This window comes from Panthera onca, chromosome D4 (genome assembly GCF_046562875.1).
Source record: "Panthera onca isolate mPanOnc1 chromosome D4, mPanOnc1 haplotype 2, whole genome shotgun sequence".
Classification (NCBI taxonomy): Eukaryota; Metazoa; Chordata; class Mammalia; order Carnivora; family Felidae; genus Panthera; species Panthera onca.
The window spans coordinates 68446131-68467459 of NC_138351.1; the positions used below are offsets into that span (position 1 = coordinate 68446131).

Below are 21329 nucleotides of genomic sequence, written 5' to 3' on the forward strand. Positions count from 1 at the left end.
ACCTGTGTGGCTGACGCACTGTGAGCGGGGACAGTAGGTTAGCGGCCATAGGAAAGGAAGTGGGAGGGGATGAAGATAACGACGAACCAAAGGCTGTAAGGGGCTGGGAGCCTGTTGACAGAGACTGGAAATTTATCTTGAGGCCAAAGGAGGCCACAGAAAAATTTTAAGCAGAGGAATGAAGCAGCCAATTGTATAGTTTAGAAAATCGCACACTCAGTTTTCTCCTCTGTGCATTGGTCTCCATAAATTGCTTCAGAAGGATAGCAAAAGAACTGAATTAACACCAAGGCGGGGCACTTTGATCTTACAGGAAAAAAAAAAAGCCAAATACTTCTATGGAATTAAAATATCTCTACCCTCGCACCCCCATCCTTTTTTCTCTCCCCTACCTACCCCCCTGGAGCCCACTGCCTCAGGAAAAAAACATGTCCAAAGGATACAGAAGCAAGTAATTCTGACGGACAGATTGTGTTGTAGTTTAACACCAACAGTAGTTAAGTAAGAATACCATACACAGAGTAATTAGCTCATCTAACAGAATTTAAAAGAGAGAATTGGGGGCGCCTGGGTGGCTCAGCCAGTTAAGTGTCTGACTTCAGCTCAGGTCATGATCTCATGGTCTGTGGGTTCGATCCCCACACCAGGCTCTGTGCTGACAACTCAGAACCTGGAGCCTGCTTTGGATTCTGTGTCTCCCTCTCTCTCTGCCCCTGCTCTGCTCACACTCTGTGTCTCTCTGTCTCTCAATAATAAATAAATGTTAAAAAAATTTTTTTTAATAAAAGAGAGAGAATTGGTCAAGAGAGATGGAGGTCTCAGCTTGGTCATTAACTGTGGATTTGAGCAAGTCTCAACCTGTCTGGCTTTTTATAAAAAAGCTGTAAAATGCAAGGATGGGTTTTGAAGATCCCTAAGACTCTTCAAATTCTGATGTTCTATGCTTTTTAAGATGCTCTGTACTTTTTTATGACAGGAGTTCTATAAATATCTGGGCTGAGAGCATTCTGGATAGATGGATTAAGTAGTGCAAAGGCTCTGGGGCAGGGATGAGTTTGCTGTATTAAAGGAAAGCCATGTTGATCAGTGGAAAAGTGGTAGAAAATAAGGTGAGAACGGTAAACTGTGGCTAGATCAGGTAACACCTGGTAGGCCATTAAGCAGTCTGAATTTTTATTCTCAGTAAAATGGGAAGTAATTGAAGTAGTTTTAGAAGGACAGAACATAATTCTTTGTAAAAAGAACACTGGCTGCCGCATAGAGAACAGGACTGGGTAGAGGGAAGAGTAGAAGCAATGAGATCAATTTGTAGGCTTTTATAGTCCAGGCAAGAGAAAATAGTAACCTAGACTAGAAGTGTTGGTAGCCATGGAGGGAAGTGATGAGATTAAGGGAAAGCAGGCAAAATTTGCTGATGAGTTGGGTGTAGGAAATGAAGGGAAAAGAAATCAAGAACAATTTCTAGGTTTTGAAAAAGACTGAAAAGAATCAGAATATTTTAAGGGAGAGAGAGAGAACCAAGAGTTCTATTTTGGCCATAGTAAGTATAATATATGTAACAGACACTCTAAATATTCAATAGGTAGCTTGGTATTTCATAACTCATGGAAGAGGTTAGGAGAAGAGATCAACATTTGGGAGTTATCAGATTGTGTGAGGTCACCTGAAAGTACACGCATCTGGAGAAGAGGAAACAACAGAGAACCACCTGAATCTTTGAATTATGGCAGGGATGGAGAAGCCAAAAAAAAAAAAAAAATACTAATAATGGGTGACCAGTGAAGAATAAAATCCAGAACACACAATTCCAGAAGCCAAGAGAACAAAGTGTTTGAAGAAGGAAGAAGTAAACAACTTTGTCAGAGCTCCTAAGAGTCTAAAAGCAGTACTGAGAATTCATCATTGGATTTGACAACCTGTCGTTTTTGGTGACATTGACGAGCATGGTTTTAAAAATTGTTTTTGAAGGATTGGGAGCCTAAGCCTGATTAGCACAGGTTAAAAAGAGAATTCAGGGTAAGAAAGTGGAAAGAGTAATTAGAGATGGACAATTCTTTTTAGGAGTTTGCTTTAAAAGAAAGGAAAAACATAAGGTAAGAGCTAGAAGGGAATGTGGATCGAGGGCAAGTTTTGTTTTCTTAAGATGGGAGATAGTAAAGTATGCTTGTCTGCTGATGGCAATGATCACCAGAGAGGGGGACAATGATCATGAGGACAGAGAGAAGACAACTGCAGGAACAAAGTCCTAGAAAAGGGGATAAGCTCCAACACGTAAGTCGAGATGTTGGTCTTAGTAAATGCGTGAACGATTCTTATGAATAAATATGTAAATAGGAAGAAGGCTGAGTCTGTAAGTTAAGATGCAGACAGGTTGGTAAATTTGGTCATGAGAATGGGTGTGTTTACCAGTTTACCATCAGATCGTGACTATTTCTTCAGTCAAACAAGAGGCAAAGTCTTCATTGGAAAGTAAGGAGAAGGAAACAGGGTAGGACATTTGAAAAATGAGAAGCCATTTGACCATGGGTGTCTTGAATTACAAAAGAGGCAATCAACTAGACAAAGTGGCCAGATTCCCAGGCAGGGGACAGGGCCCACTTGAGGTCTGTGGTCACAAACTTGAGGCAAGACAAGTGAGCATGGTTGAGTGTTTTTTGTCTAGCCCCCCATCAGTGACTGTGGGATAGGTATGAAGTGGACAGGGCTGGCTGCAAGGATTGAGCTTTGCTGGTTGAGAAAGATGGAAGAACTGAGAGGCTAGGAAAGTGAGGGTTTGCAAGAGGATAATGATAACTGTGCGTTCGGAGTCTAAGCTGAGGGCAGAGTGAAAGGAAGGCATAAAGAGGATGGAGCACTGAAAAAGAAGGGGATCAACTGATGAGAGGTCCAGAGGTGGTCAGATAATGTAGGGAATGGGGTTAGAAGAGTTCTGCCACTTCCTACTTGAACAAACACAGGCAGGTTTTTGTTTGTTTCTCACTCCCATTTTCCTCGTCTGTGAACCAAAGATAATAATATCTACCTCATAGGCTTGATACCATAAAAAAAAATGCTGTTAAATAGTTAATATTCCCCAAGAGTTAGAATACTGGCACACACTCTTTGCTCAAAATCTTCTTTATGAGGTTTTGCCCTTTCTATAGCCAAGGCATTTATAGGACTTTAACTATATCTGCATAGTGCCAAACAGCTTTATAAAAAGGAAAAATTCAGACAACAGCTCGGTTGCTCCCATACCCACTTTGGAAGAGGTCTGGATTATGCCACTTCTTAATAATTTGTCTAAACATCTAGCATTGTATCAACATACCCTAAGTCATCTTGAATTACCACCTTTGTCTCTGAGACTATGGAGGGGTAGGAGGACTGGAAATGGGAGGTGGAGTCATGCCTCTCAATTTTAAATTTATATACAAGCTTTACTGAAAACAATCTTTCTTGTGTTTGAAGTACACACTTCAAATCACCATGTTTTCCCTTATTTGCTCAGTATGTCAGTGAGTGAAATTATCCTTCCTGGGATATGTTTTAAGCCTCATAGAGAAAATACCAATACCATAATTACAATCCAAGGAGCAATGAGTACCAATAACAATACTAAATTTAACAGTCTACCCCCCTACCAAACTTAGAGCCTCTCCTGTATTTCCTCTCTTGGAGAATTAACCCATTCCCTAGGCTAGAAAGCCAAGAGGCACTGAAGCTTCATCTTTCGTCTCTCTCACCTTCCATATCTGGTTGATTGTCACTTCCAGTTATCAATCCTGGCTCCTAAGTAGCTTTTGCACCTGCCAGCATCATCACCATGGTCACTACGTCAGCTCATCCTCAACTCTTGACTGTATTCTTCGCCAACCTTCATATATTTTCCTCTACTTTTTCTTCCTTCTGAGACACCTGTAATGGCATTTGATCTTAATCAGTTTGTGTCACTAACCCTTTGAGAATAAAGCTGGATGGCTGGATGCTACCTTCAGAAAACAAACTCAGGGCACCTGGGTGGCTTAGTTGGTTGAGTGTCTGACTTCGGCTCAGGTCATGATCTCATGGTTTGTGAGTTTGAAACCCGCATCGGCTCTGTGCTGACAGCTCAGAGCCTGGAGCCTACTTGGGATTCTGTGTCTCCCACTCTCTCTGCCCCTCCCCCGCTCACATTCTTTCTCTCTCTCTCTCTTTCTCTCTCAAAAACAAACATTAAAAAAAAAAGAAAAAGAAAACAAACTCATTCACATAAGACACAACTTTCACCTGCAAGCTTAAAGTATTTATCTCATCATATCTATGAACCTCTTGATGTCACCAAGTGACAAACGTTAGCAGCATCTCTGGTCCAAGGTGGGTTTTAGAAATCACAGCATTTAACAGCATTCTCTTCCTAAACAACTCCATATGTAAGGATATCACTGAAGTCAAGGCTCCTCAGTGTAGACTCAGCACTCATTCAGATCTTGTCCCATTTTTTCCCTCCAGACTCAACCTGTTGCATCTGTAAATCAAACATATCAAGTGTATTATCTTGCCCCATGTTCCACATCTGTCTACTCTTGGTGCCTAGCATGCTGCTCAGTGCTAAAAAGATTGAATAAATAGGAGTGCCTGGGTGGCTCAGTCGGTTGAGTGTCCAACTTCGGCTCAGGTCATGATCTCACAGTTCATGGGTTCGAGCCCTGCATCAGGCTCTCTGCTGATAGCACAGAGCCTGGAGCCTGCTTTGGATTCTGTGTCTCCCTCTCACTCTACCCCTCCCTCATTCACAGTCTGTCTCTCTCTCTCTTGCATAAATAAATAAATAAATAAATAAATAAATAAATAAATAAAAGATTGAATAAATATTTTGAGGGGAAGGAAGAAAGAAGGATGCTTTTTATGACCTTGTTTTTCAGAGAGATATTCAAAAGGCAACATTCCCAAGAAGAACATGGGAGATGGCAAACATCTTTGGCAAATACTAATAACAACCTTACAAATCCTACTAATCTCGTTCTCCTCAGCCCTGCTCACTAGATCAATACTGGAATCTATTATTTTAGTGCATTTCCACCTCCATTCTCCAGCCCCTATTTCCCCAGGGACTCTCCAGTTCACTCTTGTTTTTTTGTGTGTGTGTTTTTTTTTTTTTTTTTTTTTTTACTTATTAAAGTCATACCACTGATTTCTCATTCTAAAATGTCGTTACAACATAGTGGTTGAGAGAATGGGCTCTGGAGTAAGAAAAATGAGAATCTTGGCTTTATCAGTGATTAGCTGTATAATGTAAGGAAAGTTATTTAATCCCCCTGACCCTCACTTCCCTTATCTGAAAAGTGAATATAATATCTATATTATATCTGGCTAAATATCTAGATAAATATGAATATAGTATTATACCCAGATAAATAAAACATTACTTTCCAATTGCTTAGCACATTGCCTGGCATATAGTTAATGGTTAGCAAATGTTAGCTGTTTTATCCTAGACTCAAACTACATTCCAATGACTAGACGTTGTGTGGACCCTCGGGGAAAAAAACAACAACACAGTTTTATTGAATACTTACTATGTGCTAGGCTATTTATAATCCACTGTCTCCTTTAATCTTCAGAGTAACCCTAAATTAGTTTATTAGTAATCCCTTTTAAATATGAGGCAACTGTGGCCACAAAATTTATGTCTTGTGCCTAAATTCCAGGGAGAGTGACTGGCAGACCTGGGCCAAACAAAGTCCTGCGCTTGAATCTGATCTCCACAGAAGCATTGGGCTGTCCTTACTCAATCTCCACATTGCTTATGAGTAAACTCTAGTGTTATATCTTTTGTTGGAGACATCACTCCTATGTTGCTTCTCCTGCTACAAAGATGGTGTTTCATATGGCTCCTTACACCAGGATTAGAGACTAAGTGTCCATACAGTGACTCAAAAATCTTGAACAAAAAGTACAGTTTAAAGGCTCATCTCTCCTTGGTGCTGTATAATTTTTCAGCTTCTACTAAGCAATACAGAAACATTTCTAGAAAAATGGAAATATTCCACGGAGTCCTAAACTGATGACTTGGCTTTCCTTATAGACGTGTGGAATTAGAAGAGACCTTAGCATCCTATCCAGAATCTCCTGAAATGATTAAAGACCCAACATTTGGAAAGGCTTGATTTTGTAGGTTTCATTTCTTAGAAGGTATCAGACTAACATGGGGAGCTGACATTCCGTAACAATTGCTCACAAGAAAACAAGAATTGATTGCTAACGTTGAAATAACCAGAACCCTCATAGGAAGATTTCATCTCTTAAAATCCTCAGGGAAGACAAAGGCAGCCTAGACTAATGGGAGGCAGACCCCAAACATTCAGAGCACAGGTCTGGAAGGAAAGAGGGTACAGGAAGGCTAGTTGTGCTGTGTTTTTTCAATGGTCAATGATTCCAAAGAGGATCACAAAGGCCAGAAAGCTGAGAACAGTGAAAATGCATAGAGAGCTCTCTCACACACTCAGCTTTAAAGATCACCAATGTGAGATGGAAAGAAGGACATATAACCATAGAATCAAATGGCAGAATGCTATAGTGCTGCCTAGAGAATCAAAAGAGCAAAGACCTGAGGGGATCACCCTTGCCTGGTTTATTTCTTCATCCGCTTGTTTAGCAACATTGATTGAACATCTGGCCTTGGCAGTAACTGAACAAAGACTCTCCCTCCAGTTTGAGCTTGAGCATTAGGTGCTTCAGTCCTTTCTGATTCCTTCTGATCCAGCCCATGCTTATTGTCTTTATTTTTGAGTCATGCATCTATGGTATCCTTTCCTCTCTGATAGCAAGGCCACTTGAGTTGTGCTTTCCTGAATGAAGTAAATGTCTATGCCAGTCAATGCACAATTGTTGTTTGTGACCTTCCTGAGGTTTCCTGTTTCCTCCTAATGCATTAGAAGAACAAATCAATAAAGTCTGTGTCCCAGTACCTTGGGTAACTGCCATCTTCATGGTTACATCACTTTCCAGGGCAACTGTGGAACACGGTGGGGCTCTTAACCCCAGGAGGGGTGGGAGGGCTGGATTGGACTCATCACAGCCTAACATAGAGACAGTGAAATTACTCCGGCCTCCCATGGAGGCACAAAGGCTCCCCCACCACGTGGTGATTTGTATTCAGCAGCAGTCCCCATCCCTTGGCACTGGGTGGATGGGGCCCCAGAAGAGAACTAAGGAAGAAGGAAGGGGCTGTTGTCCTTGACAAGGAAACGATTGATGTCTCTGCTTTCTCACCCTCTTTAAATCTAGATGGGGACAAGATTAAAAGTTCAGGCAGGAAGCCAACTGGTGACTTACAACACTGATCAACCAGCCCAAGTGCATGAAGAAACCTGTGGCCCATGTCTCAAGAAATGAGCTGCCAGAATATTTGAAATATTCTCTATTCTTGCCAGAATTTAGGTATTAGGGCCTAATTATTATGGTAATAATAATAATATATTAATAATTATAATATTAACAAATAATAAATCCTACTTATTCTACTATGTCTTTTCATTCTCACAATGACAGTGTACATTAAGAATATTTAGCCCCATTTTATAGATGAAGAAACTGAGGCTCAGAGAAGTTAAGAAGCTTGATTAAGAGGACACAGCTAACAAGGAGTAGAATCAGGATTCAAACCTAAGTCTGCCTAACTCCAAAGTACTTGATAATTCAATTGCATCACATTGGGTGATGCACAGTGATGTAGTTGGCTTTTCTCAAGACAAAGATACAGTTGGGGTACAGTCTGAAATGGGTGCAGCTCCTTCTTTAGTTAAGAGTTCTCTGGGATGTATTCACTAACCCTCTGTGGCTTAGGTGCCAAGGATGGTGGGGCACATTCCCTCAGGCTTGCAACCCTTCAGACTTTATTCGTGGGTCCTGCCTCTGGCTTTGTGTCATGGAGTGAGACCTCTTGGTGTTATTGATGTTTTCACAGTAAGAACAAAGCCAAAAAGGGGGCAGGGGATGGAATCAAGAACAGGCACTGACAAATGGGTCAGACACCAACACCCACCTCTAGAACAAGCAGGGAAAGTGGAGTCAGGTTAAGTCAGGGTCAGGTATGAAGTCAACAAGACTAGATATGACCAGGATGAGGGCATAAATATAATAAAAATAAATCAAAGGTAGACCTGAGATCAGAGTTGTCAAGGAGATGAGACAGGTGGTAATGAGACAAGGAAGGAAACCAGAAAGTAGGTAGTTCTAGAAACTTGATAACCTGCATGCATAGTTTATGACCATACAGGTCTTTTCTTTAGAAGGTCCCACACCCAGCATTGAAGGTAAACCTTGACTTGTCTTAAAGGTACAGTGCTTGAAACCTGATATTTGAGCATCCCATATTCCCTTTTATGGAATGACTGGGACTTACTTGTAGGGGAGGCACACCCAGTTATCTCAAATGCTTAGAACACTGTAGTGGAAGGTCAGGCATGCGATCAATCCCCATGAGAGCCAGTTAGGTTAGCTCTGTCTCAATGTCGTATCTCTTCCTTCAGCCTCAGGCAGCTCTCTGGGGGAATAAATGCCATTAATCAGAAGGGGCACCAGGCAAGTTCATCTGGACTGAGCAACAAAAACCCATTCTTTCTCTTGGAAAAGATCTCAAAGCTCATGGTGACTCAGCAGCATGCTCCTTTTTGTGAGGACAGCACAGATGTATAACCATTTCATTTCATTTCTCTCCAAAGAAATAACAGACTTAAAATACAATATTTTTTAATTCATAATATGATTATTTAATGATGTTTTGTGGATCTTGGCACCCTCCCCCCAATTTAATAACTTAGAGTTGCTCTTCTTTCACTCAAGTGCAAATAACCAGACATAAACACTTACCAGATAGGCAGCTTATTCTGCATCGCTCAATCTCATTCTGTTTTATTAAATTAAAAAAAGAAGACAAAAAGCTCTGACTCTCTTCTGTGCTACCTTGAAGCATGCTTCCTAGATCTTTTTGTCAAAAGCATGACCTCTAGGATCCCAAGCGGACTCGTCTTGATTTAATCTGGAGAGATTATATCTCGAGTATTTTCAGTGTTGTCCTGTTTCTCTTCTTTGCATGTTGCTCCCCTCTGCTTGGTGAAGTGAGCTTCAGCTGGTATTTTATGATTTGAGTGGTTAACTCTTCTGATTCTGAACAAAGGACCATACTTCATTCTGACAATTTGTACCCTCCAGGCTTTCCTCATGAGTGGTTCCTTCCCAACATCTTTGGAGAGAAATAGCAAAAGTCTATTTATTCAGTACTCCTCGTGGGTAAAGGCTCTTCCAACCTATAAATAAAACAAATTTAACTTTTACGGGGTTACTAAATACCATGGATAGTGGGCTGGCTGGTCCAAGAATTTTCACACAATACCCCAGGGCTGTGTATGAAGAGTCTTTTATTGTGATAAGATCTTAACCAAATACTACTACTGCTACTACTACCAATAATAATAATAATAATAATAATAATAATAATAATGATTTCCTCTTTGTTGCAGACTTCCTTACTAAAAAGGAATAAAGCTGAAATTGACCATACCCTGAAAATATGATGGTTAAAGGATTTATGGTCACTTATTGCATTTGAAATTGGGATAAAATCTCCCAAGAATAAGGACTGTAGTGAAAGTTCTATTTGTGCATTGAATGTCATTTAATTGGACATTTGCCACATGCCTTCTGATAGGTTTAAATTTTTGCACCAGGACATTTAAAGTGGTATAAGAATAGGGGCACCGGGGTGGCTCATTCGGTTAAGCATCCAACTTTGGCTCAGGTCGTGACCTCACAGTTCATGGGTTCAAGCCCCATGTCGGGCTCTGTGCTGACAGCTCAGAGCCTGGAGCCTGCTTTGGATTCTGTATCTCCCCCTCTCTCTGCCCCTCCCTCGCTTGCACTCTCTCTCTCTCTGTATCTCAAAATGAGTAGACATTAAAAAAAATTAAAGTGATATAAGAATAATTATACTATCCTTATCCTTTAATAGAATTCATTAATGGAGCCATTCATGGTTTTTCATTTTTGTAATCTTGCATAAATTTCAGAATGTAATTATTACTATTTTAGTGTAGAGGATGGAAGCCAAGGTAGTGTGAAACAGAAAGGAAATCAGGTGGACCTGGGTTCAACTTTTTGCCCTGGTCCTTACCAGCCAAGCAATGTTGGCAATGTTCTGCTGAACAGTGGAGGGTGATAATTACTTCATGAGGTTCTGGTGAAGAGTATATGACACAGTTATCAACACTCAACAGACTTTGATCAAAAATGCAGTTCCCCTTAGGCTTTCCTGCAATAAAATCATAATAATGCACAGGGAGTAAAAGTTTAAGTTGAGGGGATTCCACAGGGGTTATGGAAAGAAATAGCATTTTACCTGGGGAATGGGTAGATCCAAGAAATCAGACAAATTCCTTACAAAGAAAACTAAGAATATGGCTAATTCAGGGAGAAGAGTTTCCATGATCAAAGACCCAGAGTTAGAGAGTGAATTCCTAATGGTAAATTAGAAATTGTGATGGATACAATTTTAGAAAGAAGAATGGCTTCAGCAAAGACCAGGATGATGTAACAATTGCATGTATTTATGAAGAAGATATTAAAGTAGATAGGGTAAGAGAAACAAGGAAGATGAAGATAAAATAACATTTATTGAGTATCTCTTATGTGCCAGACGTCGAACTACCTGCCTTATACACCTTATTTCAATTAATGCTCACAACAATGCTGAGATATGGATTATTAGTTTCTCAGCAGACTTAGAGAGTTTCAATTATGTGCTTAACATAATTACATAACGTAACATAAGGTTGTACAGATAGTTAAGGACAGAGACACAATTCAAATCAAAGCCCATATTACTCTAATTCCTATTCATTCAGTAGGCCTTTCAGGAAAATCAACTTACTGGATCTTGTAATCATTTAAGCATGAGATGATAAAAGACTGAACTGGGGTAGTAGCCAAAAAAAAAAAAAAAAAAAAGAAAAGAAAAGAAAGAAAAAAAGTAAGAGAGGGATGGACAGATGGACAAATAAATGCAAAAGATGAATGGAATGATGGACATATGGGTGGAGGATGGACTAATGGGTGTTTGCAAGAGGTAGTGTGGAGGTATTATCAATACAATGAAGGAACTGGAAAGAATAAGGCATTACATATAACTTTTGGTGCCAGAACATTTAGTAAATCCTGACAGCATTAATCAAGACAAAACACGGGAAGAAAGAACAAGTTACTAAAAAAAGGGGAAACGTCCAGTGCTGTGACTCAGCATACAATTTTATGGGAGTTATCTGCTAAAATATTCCTAAATGGGACTATGCTCATTGGACGTCCAGGGCTGGCCACATGGACAGATCAGCCATGTTGTCCCATAGGCAAGTATGCCTGCTGGGGCTGGACAGGCAGAGTGACTCTCAGCCTGCATGGGGAGATTTGAGCCGCGTCTGTCACAGCACTCACTACCCTGCTCACATTAGGATGCAAATGGAAATAGTTAATTAGTGACAAATTAGGAAAATAAAATTCTTCAAATGTTTGGCAGACAAAAGAACGAGTTGTTTCTTTTTCCTTTTGAGCTCTGTTTTGGAAGCACTTGAAAACAGATCACTCACAAAGCATGCTGTCTGAGGATTCTAAGGAGGCCCTCCACCTGGAAAATCGTCACCCATGCTTTAAGTCCAGTTCCAGTGTAACCTCCCCTCTGAAACACTCTCATCTGTGTGGACTTGAATCACTTAGCAAAATGGGAATGACAGGTTTCAGAATTTCCTTCCCTACATTGTTCCAAGTTTGTGTGGGTCATAAGAAGCCTTTTGTATGAGTTTTGGATGATTGAACTGACACAGAATCCATATCCACTTTATACCCCAAAGGTCATCATAGGAGCACCAGGAAACGATTACAGATCATGCCTGTTGTCACTTTATCTGTTGACCTAGCCATGGGGCAGCAGCCAAACCAGCAGCAACTCCAGGCCCCGCTGGGTCCTGTTTCAATTTGTCCGATTCCTGGGTCACATAACAGGGTTAGCTCCACGAGGAAAGGCATCCATTCTCCTTCTGGACTCACACATCATTGAAGGTGGAGCCTTGAAGACAGTAAAAGATGGACACAGGTTCCAGGTCGTCTCTTGGCCTCCAGTGCGTTTCTGCTGTCCTCCGCTTCACATCCATCTTCCTTACCCGATGTCCATTCCAACTCTGCAACCAGTTCCAAAATACCAGGGACCCGCTAACTAAGGTCTACAGGACAAATCTGGCCTGTCTCCTGGTTTTTTTTGTAAATAAAGTTTATTGGAATATAGCTAAGCTCATTTGTTTATGAACCGGTAAGGGCTACTTCTAGTGCTAAATCAGCAGAGTTGAGTCGTTGCTACAGAGACCATTGATCTTCCAAGATCTGAAATATTTACTGTCTGGCCCTTTATGGAAAAAGTTTGCCAAACCCTGGCAAAGACAGTAGTCATACATAAAAACTGTGAAACCAATCCCCACAGTTGTGTAAGTTCAAATCCCTAAATATATATACATTTATATGATACATATGTGTACGTGTCTACGCATATATAGGAATATGCAGACATTTATTTATCAGTTGTCTTATTTCTCTGATCAAACCCTGATTATTACACAATCTCTACTGCACCTGATGCTTGAGAAGCAGGAAAGTTGAATACCTCCCTCTCTTGTGTTGCTACAGGAGCTTGCTGTTATAGCACTTGCCACATTGTATTGTGATTGGTTTGTATCTCCATCCATGTAGTCTCTTTTACTAAATAATGAACTCTCAGAAGCCTTGTTTCTCCAAACACAGCGTTCAATAAAGAATAATTACATGAATAGATAAGTAAATGAATAAGCAGGTGAGTGAATGAATAAATGTAGAAAAGAACAAATGGATGTTTCTCTTGCCCTACTTTGGTCTCTCTAGCTTCGGTAAATGTCACAGACCGGCACACAGAGCCAGAATGTGGCAGACTGAGGTTTGATTCTCAGTCTTGGTGCTGGCCCAGCCTGCTCAGTATGGCGGGCCATGGAGCTCCTTCCTGGGGGCCGTGTTGTCCTCTGTGTCCCATAACTTGACAGGGACCAAATTCGGTTCTGGGCAAGCAGTGCTCTGCTTGATAGTGGTGTCATTAAATAGAGTTGGTGGCAGACAGCCCCGCAGTCACTGCAGTGTTGATGGCCCTCTGCCACGGCTGCTGTAGGAGAGCTGGCAGGTGCCAGGAAAGGGGGCGCTGGCATGTGGACAGCACCTGGTCTTTGCTAAGCATCTTCATGCTCACAGCCTCGGTTGAATCTTACGATGGCTAAGGACACAGAGGAGGACTCAGTGAGGACTAGGGTTCCTCCATAACCTCGGGCAAGTCGTGTTACCTCTTTGTGTTTCAGCTTCTCACCTACCAAGTTCTGAAGTGCTATGATTTTGTGATTTAGAACTCAGCATCAAATCAATGACTCCCACTAACATAGGTTCTGTATGCCCCTTTCTGCCTCTTAAATAGAATTCTCTTCAGAGAGAATGAAAAAGGAGTGCATGATAACTTGGGAATTCACCATGCTGATATTGTTGGAAATAAAAATAAATGTAACTAACTAAGCATTCATGTGCTAAAATCCTGTTAAGCATTTCAAATGACTATTAGTTGCTACTGCCTTTAGAAATTGAATCTTGTGTGTGTGTGTGTGTGTGTGTGTGTGTGTGTGTGTGTGTGTGTGTCTTAGAAGATTTTCCACATGGCACGAGAAAAGTTGATTCATAGTGTTAATTTTTTTAACTACCCTAAGTCATATGTGCCATTTCTACATATATACAGGCAGAAATATACAGAAATATATATCAATATAATATAGATATCTATATATTTCAATATATATGAACATCAATATATATCTCCATTATCAATTTTTAATAACAATGGTAAAAATCACATGAATATTTGCTGAGTACCTACCATGTATCAAGCACATATATGTCATATATTTTATTTAATCCTATAACAACCTTTATTAATGGTTACTATCCCAATTTTACTGTGGAAGAAACTGAGGATCAGAGAGTCTAAGTGACTTGCCTGAGGTCACACAGCCAGGAAGTGACAGAGCCTGAATTCAAACTCAACTCTGTCTGCCTTCTAAGCTAATACTGTTTCTCCTGTGCTGAGCTGCCCCACTGAGGTGTATCTGGAAGGAATCAGACTGACCCACTGCTACATGAACATGCCCATTGCCTTGATGTTAATCCTACGATCAAGGTCTTAAGTAACATCTTAGTAGGTAGATATGTGGTTACAACCCACAGCCAGACATTTCCAGACGACATCAATTTCCTGAGAAAGGCTATTTATGGAATCAGTGGCAAAGCTGTGAGGGTATCAGGGATCAGCACCCACACTTCTCCAGGTGAGAACACTGAGCCCACAGAAGAGAGTTGCTTCTCCCATCCACACAAAGGTGGGGTTGAAACTAGGTCTTTTTATCAGGTCACCTTTCTACTCCACTGTCACTGCTTCCCTGCACTTCTGCCCTCCTTGGAAATTTTAATTGAGTGTGTGTGTGTGTGTGTGTGTGTGTGTGTGTGTGTGTTTGTGTGTGTGTGTGTGTGAGAGAGAGAGAGAGAGAGAGAGCGAGAGAGAAACAGTGGTAGGAGAGTGCTGGTGGAGAGGAGATCAAGTTGAAGAAGAAAAGCAGAAAGACTAGTATCATTTTTTAAACCAGATAAAGCCTTTTAAATGCAGGGAAGAAAGGCAACATCCTCATGATGGCTTCCCATCCCGGATTGGAGCAGACGCGGACCTTTGAGCACTTTTCTGATACTTTTCTGCCACTGCTTTGCAAACCCTAGAATTGAGAAAAACAGTTAATGAATGCCCTAGTGCTTTGGAGGTAGCAAAGACAAAGCAGTTGTGTCACTATGAGCTGGAGCTGGGGCCGCCACTTCATGTCCTTTCCCATGGGAAATGGGAGCATCACCAGCTTTGAGGAGTTTCTGTGATCCTGTGTGTCTGTCTCTCTGCCCCTCTCCTCTAAATGCATTCAGAATCTAATGATTCTTCTCCTGGCATGAATTGAAGAGATCCCTCTACACACCCCCACTCCAATCAGCAAGGATTTGTCAGTGTGAACCCTGCAAAAGGTAGGCAGTAAGAGCATATGGAAAAGAAAGCATCCAGGATGCTCCAGATTCTAACCCTCCAATATAATAAATAACGTGTGAGATGGGGCTGGGGGTGGGCAGGGGAAAGATGCATCATTCACTTTCATTGAGGTCACACTGCCCTTCTCTGCTCTTTTCAGAGAAAAGCTTTTTTTTTTTTTTTTTTTTTTAATGCATGCACGCCACACTCACACGTGCATGCTCCCTGCAAGAAGCCAGCAAAACCTTTTGGTCATCTCTAGGCCACTCGGCTTCTTCAAAGTTGAGTAAGATTAAAAAATCCCGATATCTCCAATATCCCTCAGCAATGGTTTATGTACCTGCATAGGCAGATGAACAAGAGACTGGGGGATGTATTTAAAAACATGTATGTATATGATGGATAGGAGAGAGAGAGAGAGAGAGAGAGAGAGAGAGAGAGAGGGGACAGAGCAAGAATATGATACAGATTAATGTCTCTCCGTATTTTGAGAGTCTTTTTGTTTTAGGCCATAGTGGTGGTACATTGGAAGGGTTCTGGAATTTCAGAACACAAAGTAGCAGTTTTAAATAATGAGAGAAGATTCCACATGGAACGCTCATCTGGCTGTGGCAGCCTGTGACTGAATGAGAGAAAAGTGCCCTAGAAGCTATTCATTACGAATTCACTGGAAGCTCTCAAACGAGGCTGGCAGAAGCTGAAATTGAAGTGGTCTCTGACCTAATTTTCTTCTGCATGAAACATCTGCATCAAGGCTCTCTTTGATGTATTCCACTTGGCTCTGTCTACGGGATTGTATCACATGGCCTCCGTGTTGCCTCCTTATTGAAAGACATTTCCAGCCTGTGCAAGGTAATGCGATGTTACTGTTACCCAAGCTAATCACTCAATGTGCTCCTAAAATAGAAACAATAGCAGTTCAGAGACAATGTTGTCTGCTGGCTGTTCTGCAGCCTGGGCTCCTGGTTTTCCAACTTAAGATCTGTGGTATTCGCCTCATGTAATTCCAAAACAAAGGAAAGGGAGAAGACTAGCAAAGTCATACAAGATAATGTTGAAGGACCAGCAGCTTTATGTGTGAGAAGCTCCATCTTATTTGGTCCTTCAAACCATGGACTAGGATTTGGGTGCCATTTAAAACCACACAAAGCAGTACTTAAAGACATCTGCCTTGAGAAAGGAAGGATCTCTTGATGTGGGTGTTGCATTTATTCTAAATTCAGATTGACACCCTCAACTCAGGGAGAGAGACAAAGAGAGAGAGATGGATGGATGTGTACTGAATGTTGAGTGTTTTGTGATTCTTTAGTGATCCATGAACTATCTTTAAAAATTGCTTCCCCTCTTAAGTTCTCCCAACCTAGGTAGAATGCAGGAGTGAATTTTAAAAAGCAATAATGATAATAATCTTTTTTTTTTCCACAACTGTAATGAGCATCTTCTTTATCCTGGCAGAATAGCTCTTGCCTTTCTCCATAAAGGTTTGCTGCACAGACTTCGTTAATGGTGTGCCGCTGTTCCCCACCATCCCGGCATTATGTGAATAACGGTGATGTCTTTGTGTCCCACCCCCTGAAGAAGAAACCTTTGAAATTCTAAATGACTGTGCTGCAGGTTTTAATGTCTGCTTCTAAGAAAGAGTTGAGAAATGCTCACTCACCGAGCAAGATGCAGCACGCCTTTGAAAAGCCTTTCTGCCTGACTCCTCTGTCCCACGAATTTAGATGAATATACATTCTTGTAGATGTCCCCTAGTTCTCTTTATGCCAGAAAGAATTACAGATGTGATCAACAGCCTCCTTTTGCCTGAATGTTATTACCCCCTTCTTCCAGTGCTTCTGAATCAAACAAAGCAATACAATTAGAAGAATTTGGGAGCCAGTAGAATCTGAGGCCAGATAGTGATGTGGTTCTCTGCTGGGGAGGGCACAGTGGGAAAGAGTCAGACATGTGGGTGCCCAGTGTCCTACGATTAAGGAAATCTCTGCAGAGACCCCATTTGGGTTGGGGCCACAAGGCAGGCATCTTTAGTGATCTTTCAGAATTAAAGCAGATATCCTTCTCTGCCAGGAAGCCTTCCCTCGTTGCCCTTGCTGAACTGAGGCCTTACAAGTGTGCAAGTTGCCAGAGCAACTGAGTTCTCCTCTTTCAAAGCACTCAGAACTCTATATTGTCTGTCTTCTCTCCCAGGCTGTGACGTCTTGAGGGTAGGCACCGTGTCTTGTCTTTGTAGGCACAATGTCCACCGCAAGTAGATTCACCACAATGGGCCTGAGGTTTTTCTGGTTTTAGCAGAAAGTCTGGTGTCCTGGGGATCCCCTCATTCCTGGGAAGACTTCTAGGTGCACAGTATGGGCTCACTAAGTGTGTTAAATGCATTAATAAGAACAATATTATATCACCTTTGTTTTGCAAATAGTAAACTCTAGGGTTAGTCCTGATCACCTACAGTAATGGTTAGTATTCATTACCCATAGTATCTCTCTGCCAGAAGGTAAAAATGTCAACACAGCCTAACACTCCCAGTTGTCATGCTTATGCCCACCTAACAATCATCAGGACTTCCAAATCCTACAGTCACAGAGTCAGAGTTCTGGGCTGTGAAGAGAATCTGATGCCATCTGGTGCAAAATGTTATCCTGTGCATTGTTTTCTCGAGGGCATTAACAAATAGAGGCCATCTCTTATAGAGGCACAACTTGTCATGAGGTGTGGAGAGAGAAAGAAGTGTGGAGAGATATGGAGAGAGAAAAAGTTTGAGAGGAAAAGAGGAAAGAGGAGGGAGAGATAAAGCTCCAAATCCCTGGTGCTCTGCTTTCGTGGAGATTCAAGGACTATCCTGACCTGCATATCCCTGTGTGATCTGATCCAGCCTCCCTTTCTAATTTCATCCCCAATCACTGCTTCCTCATTTACCCAATTCCAGCCAAAGAAGCCTCCCTGCTCCTCCTCAAACACATGCATGCTACCTTTTGGACCTTGTACTAAGTACTTCCCTGTTTGGAATGTTCTTTCTCCAGATCTCCATGGGGCCTGCTTCATCTCCATTCAGGCCTTTGTTCGGGGGCCTTACCTTACCACCCAGTGTAAATGAACACCTCTCTGTCCATCTCTGCTCATCCTCTGACCCTGCTTTAATGGTCTTCATGGCCCTTACCACCTCCAGACACATGATATATTTGTTTATCATCTATCTAGAGCAGTACTGTCTGAAAGAACTCTGTGTAATAATGGCAACATTCTACATCTGTACCTTCCAATGTGTTAGCCACTCGTCACAGGTAGCAACTGAAGGGCTTGAAATTCAAGGGGAGGGGAAAGTGGGTGATGGGCATTGAGGAGGGCACCTGTTGGGATGAGCACTGGGTGTTGTATGCAAACCAATTTGACAATAAATTTCATATTTAAAAAAAAAAGAAATTCAAGTATATGAGTACTTGAAATTTGCTAGTGAAATTGATGAACTAAATTTATAATTTTTTAAACTTGTATGTAATTTAAATTCAAATAGCCACGTGTGCTTAGTGGCTACCAGTGGGATTCCAGAAAAGTCCTTGTGAACATGGAGTATGTTCTGTCTTGTTTCTTGTCATATTTGCCAGTTCCCAGAGCAATAGGAAGTACATAGGAGGCCCTCAATAAATTTTTTTCAAAATAAATTAAAAATCTGGGCATGAAACAGGCATCTCTGGTCAGGGAACAACCTAAAAAGCCAGGCCAGTTCTAAATTTGAATTATCCCAGGTCATGGTTCAAAGTGATAACATGCCTGAGAAGACCCTTCAGATACAGAAGTTATCAAAGAGACTTTCTCTGGCCAAAATATGTCACCCCCCACCCAAACCTCAGTTTCCTTATCTGTTAAGTTGTGAGTATTTGCTTCTTGGTATTTAAGAGATCTTCCACTGAATAGGTGCTCAATACACTGAGTTCTCCAGTGATATGAAAAGCCTATGTGTAAGCATATGGCTGTATGTAGAAAAGCACTTTGAAGAATGCTAATTTGTGATGCTCTTGCCAGTGATTACTATTTTGGAGGAGGGGGATGATTTATTTTCATTACAAAATGAGTCTTTGCCTAACAAAAGAATCTACAACAGAATTTTCTAACTCCTTGATGCTTTGTAAGTAAGAACACATGCTTGAAAAACCCAGAGGCCGTGCAATTTATTGTATAAAGCAAGGTTCACCTGTATGTTCAAGAATGCTTTAGGATGTGCCTTTAGTTACTTTCTCATAGAAAAGTAACTTCTTTTTCTAGAACTTTGCTTTAATTTCGTGGCAATCTTGGAGGGGTCTGGCACTCATTCCTTCTCTTGGTTCAACGAGTATTTGTTAAATTCCAAATGTGCCAACCACTCTTCTTGACACTGGGAATATACTTTCACAAAATGAAAAATTGAAGAAGATAATACATATGAAGCTTTGAAATAGTACCTGACACACACTAAACAATCAGTAGTGGTGGTGGTTGTTGGTAGCAGCAGTAGAAATAGTTGCTGTTGGATGGAATTTGGAGTCCAGTGGGGGAAGGAGACAAGAAACGACAGAACATGTATATGGCCAGAACTATGTCCAATGCAAAGCGCTATGTCAAACATAAAACTGGGTATAGAGCCTGTAACCTCAAGGACAGTACCTGAGGCTTCACCCCAGAGTGGCCCAGTTGTCTAGCCATTAGGTAGTAGGATTCCTGATCTCAATTACGGCGGTAATATGATCCTGTTTCTGGAGTACCGTTGAGTCGGCCTCACGTGGTTTATGAAAAGTGTGGTCAGACCACTTAAAAAGACAGAGAGCTATGATTTCATCTTCTTGATTGAACTTTTTTTTTTTTCCTGTTGGCCAATTAGCATTGTTTAGTAAATGTTTGTAGACGTGGCCAAAAAACACTCCAACGGAGGAAATGATCAAGAGTTTCTGGAGTTGGGGCTACTTCCCATTAGGCAGTCAGTGAAGGCTGCTGCTAGGAGGGGACTGTCTATGAACGACAAGGAGGAACCAGATCCAAAGATCTAGGGACACAGAGTGAATTCTAGTTAGTAGACATTGATTGAAAACTGCTTGGAGCAAATATAATCCCAGGGCAATGGAAAGACAAGAAGTAGGGCAAAACAAGTGTCTCCCTTCAAGGACTTTACAGTTTGTAGGGGAGTTGAAATGTAGCCATGAACGCTAAGAATGGTAAAGGCCGTTGGAGGAAATCTAAAAGAACAGAGTTGGAATGAAGAAAACATCTCACTTCATCTCACTCGGCTGCCTCCTCTTTTTCATCTTGCTCCCCCTACTCCCTTCCCCCTCCAACACCACCAGCATTCATCCGAGCTTCCCAGAGGACAATAGAGAAGCAGCCCTTGATGGAGCTGGGGGGATTCTCCTGTCTGCCTCCCAGCCCGCATTTGCCTCGCTTTGACTTTGCTCGATGGAAAATAAATCACAGCCACTCCATTCCCAGTCACTGTCCCCAGGGAGCTGAGCCCTTACCTCCTCCCTGGAGCCTGCCTGCAACATGGGGTTGTCAGGTACAAAGAGAAAACCTTCAGAGACCCACACCCCATTTGGAGAGTGAGGAGGGTCAATGGGAATAATTGCTAGCCGTTGAATGTGAGCGGCTGTAGAGGGATTGGAAGGAAAAGGTTTCAGGAAGGAAAGAAAGAAAAGGAGGGAAAAAAGCCCTGGGCCCCTCCGCTCCCCCCACCAACCTTCATAGTCTGTGCACAGAGAACTGCATGGTGGTCTGGGTCCTTGTAGAACATTTGTGTGCCGGACAATAGCACAGCCTGGCTTCAGATCATCAGCTGCTGTTTTCTGGTTAGCTCTCCCTTTATGTGACTGCACAATGCAAGCCTTCAGTCACAGTGACTCTTGAGGAATACATCTGGTTTTTTCTTTCAGGCGCTCTGAAAAGGTCAGCCTGTTCGTTTCTTAGACGCGAGACACCACATATTTTTTTTCTCCCCCTGAACTGGAAAGACAGACCTACACCTTTTCTTGCCTCCTGGTACATAATTAGACATGGTGCGGCTCTAGAAGCCAGCCAGCCAGCCCATCCTCGGCACTCTTTCAGAGACACACGCCCCGGCTTCTGTGCTGCCAAACTCCTGTTCTGCTCGTAGTTCTGAATGGTCCTCCTTCCCGAGCCCCACACCCTGGGGTTCTGTGCTTGCTGTTTTGTTAATTATGACAATGATCCTCCCCCCACCTGCATT

At 41.8% G+C, this 21329-nt stretch overlaps 3 long non-coding RNA genes across 4 annotated transcripts in view; 1 reads left to right on the forward strand and 2 right to left on the reverse strand.

The window, feature by feature from the left end:
* Positions 1-3565: 3565 nt before the first annotated feature.
* Positions 3566-9253, reverse strand: LOC132663811 (uncharacterized). Its single transcript, XR_009603288.2, has 4 exons — positions 8833-9253; positions 8366-8506; positions 4288-4486; positions 3566-3897 (listed from the first exon to the last, which is right to left on the reverse strand). It is a non-coding gene; the product is annotated as an uncharacterized LOC132663811 (long non-coding RNA).
* A 5358-nt stretch (positions 9254-14611) lies between these two features.
* Positions 14612-20930, reverse strand: LOC132663115 (uncharacterized). 2 transcript variants are annotated; one of them, XR_009602908.2, is made up of 4 exons: positions 20823-20930; positions 16782-16959; positions 15842-15964; positions 14612-14825 (listed from the first exon to the last, which is right to left on the reverse strand). It is a non-coding gene; the product is annotated as an uncharacterized LOC132663115 (long non-coding RNA). The 2 variants fall into 2 exon arrangements; XR_009602909.2 differs by lacking the exon at positions 15842-15964.
* Positions 15744-21329, forward strand: part of LOC132663116 (uncharacterized) — a 77071-nt gene continuing 71485 nt past the window's right edge. The window contains exon 1 of the long non-coding RNA XR_009602910.2: positions 15744-15973. This is a non-coding gene — a long non-coding RNA (uncharacterized LOC132663116). The remainder of the gene's footprint in view (positions 15974-21329) is intronic.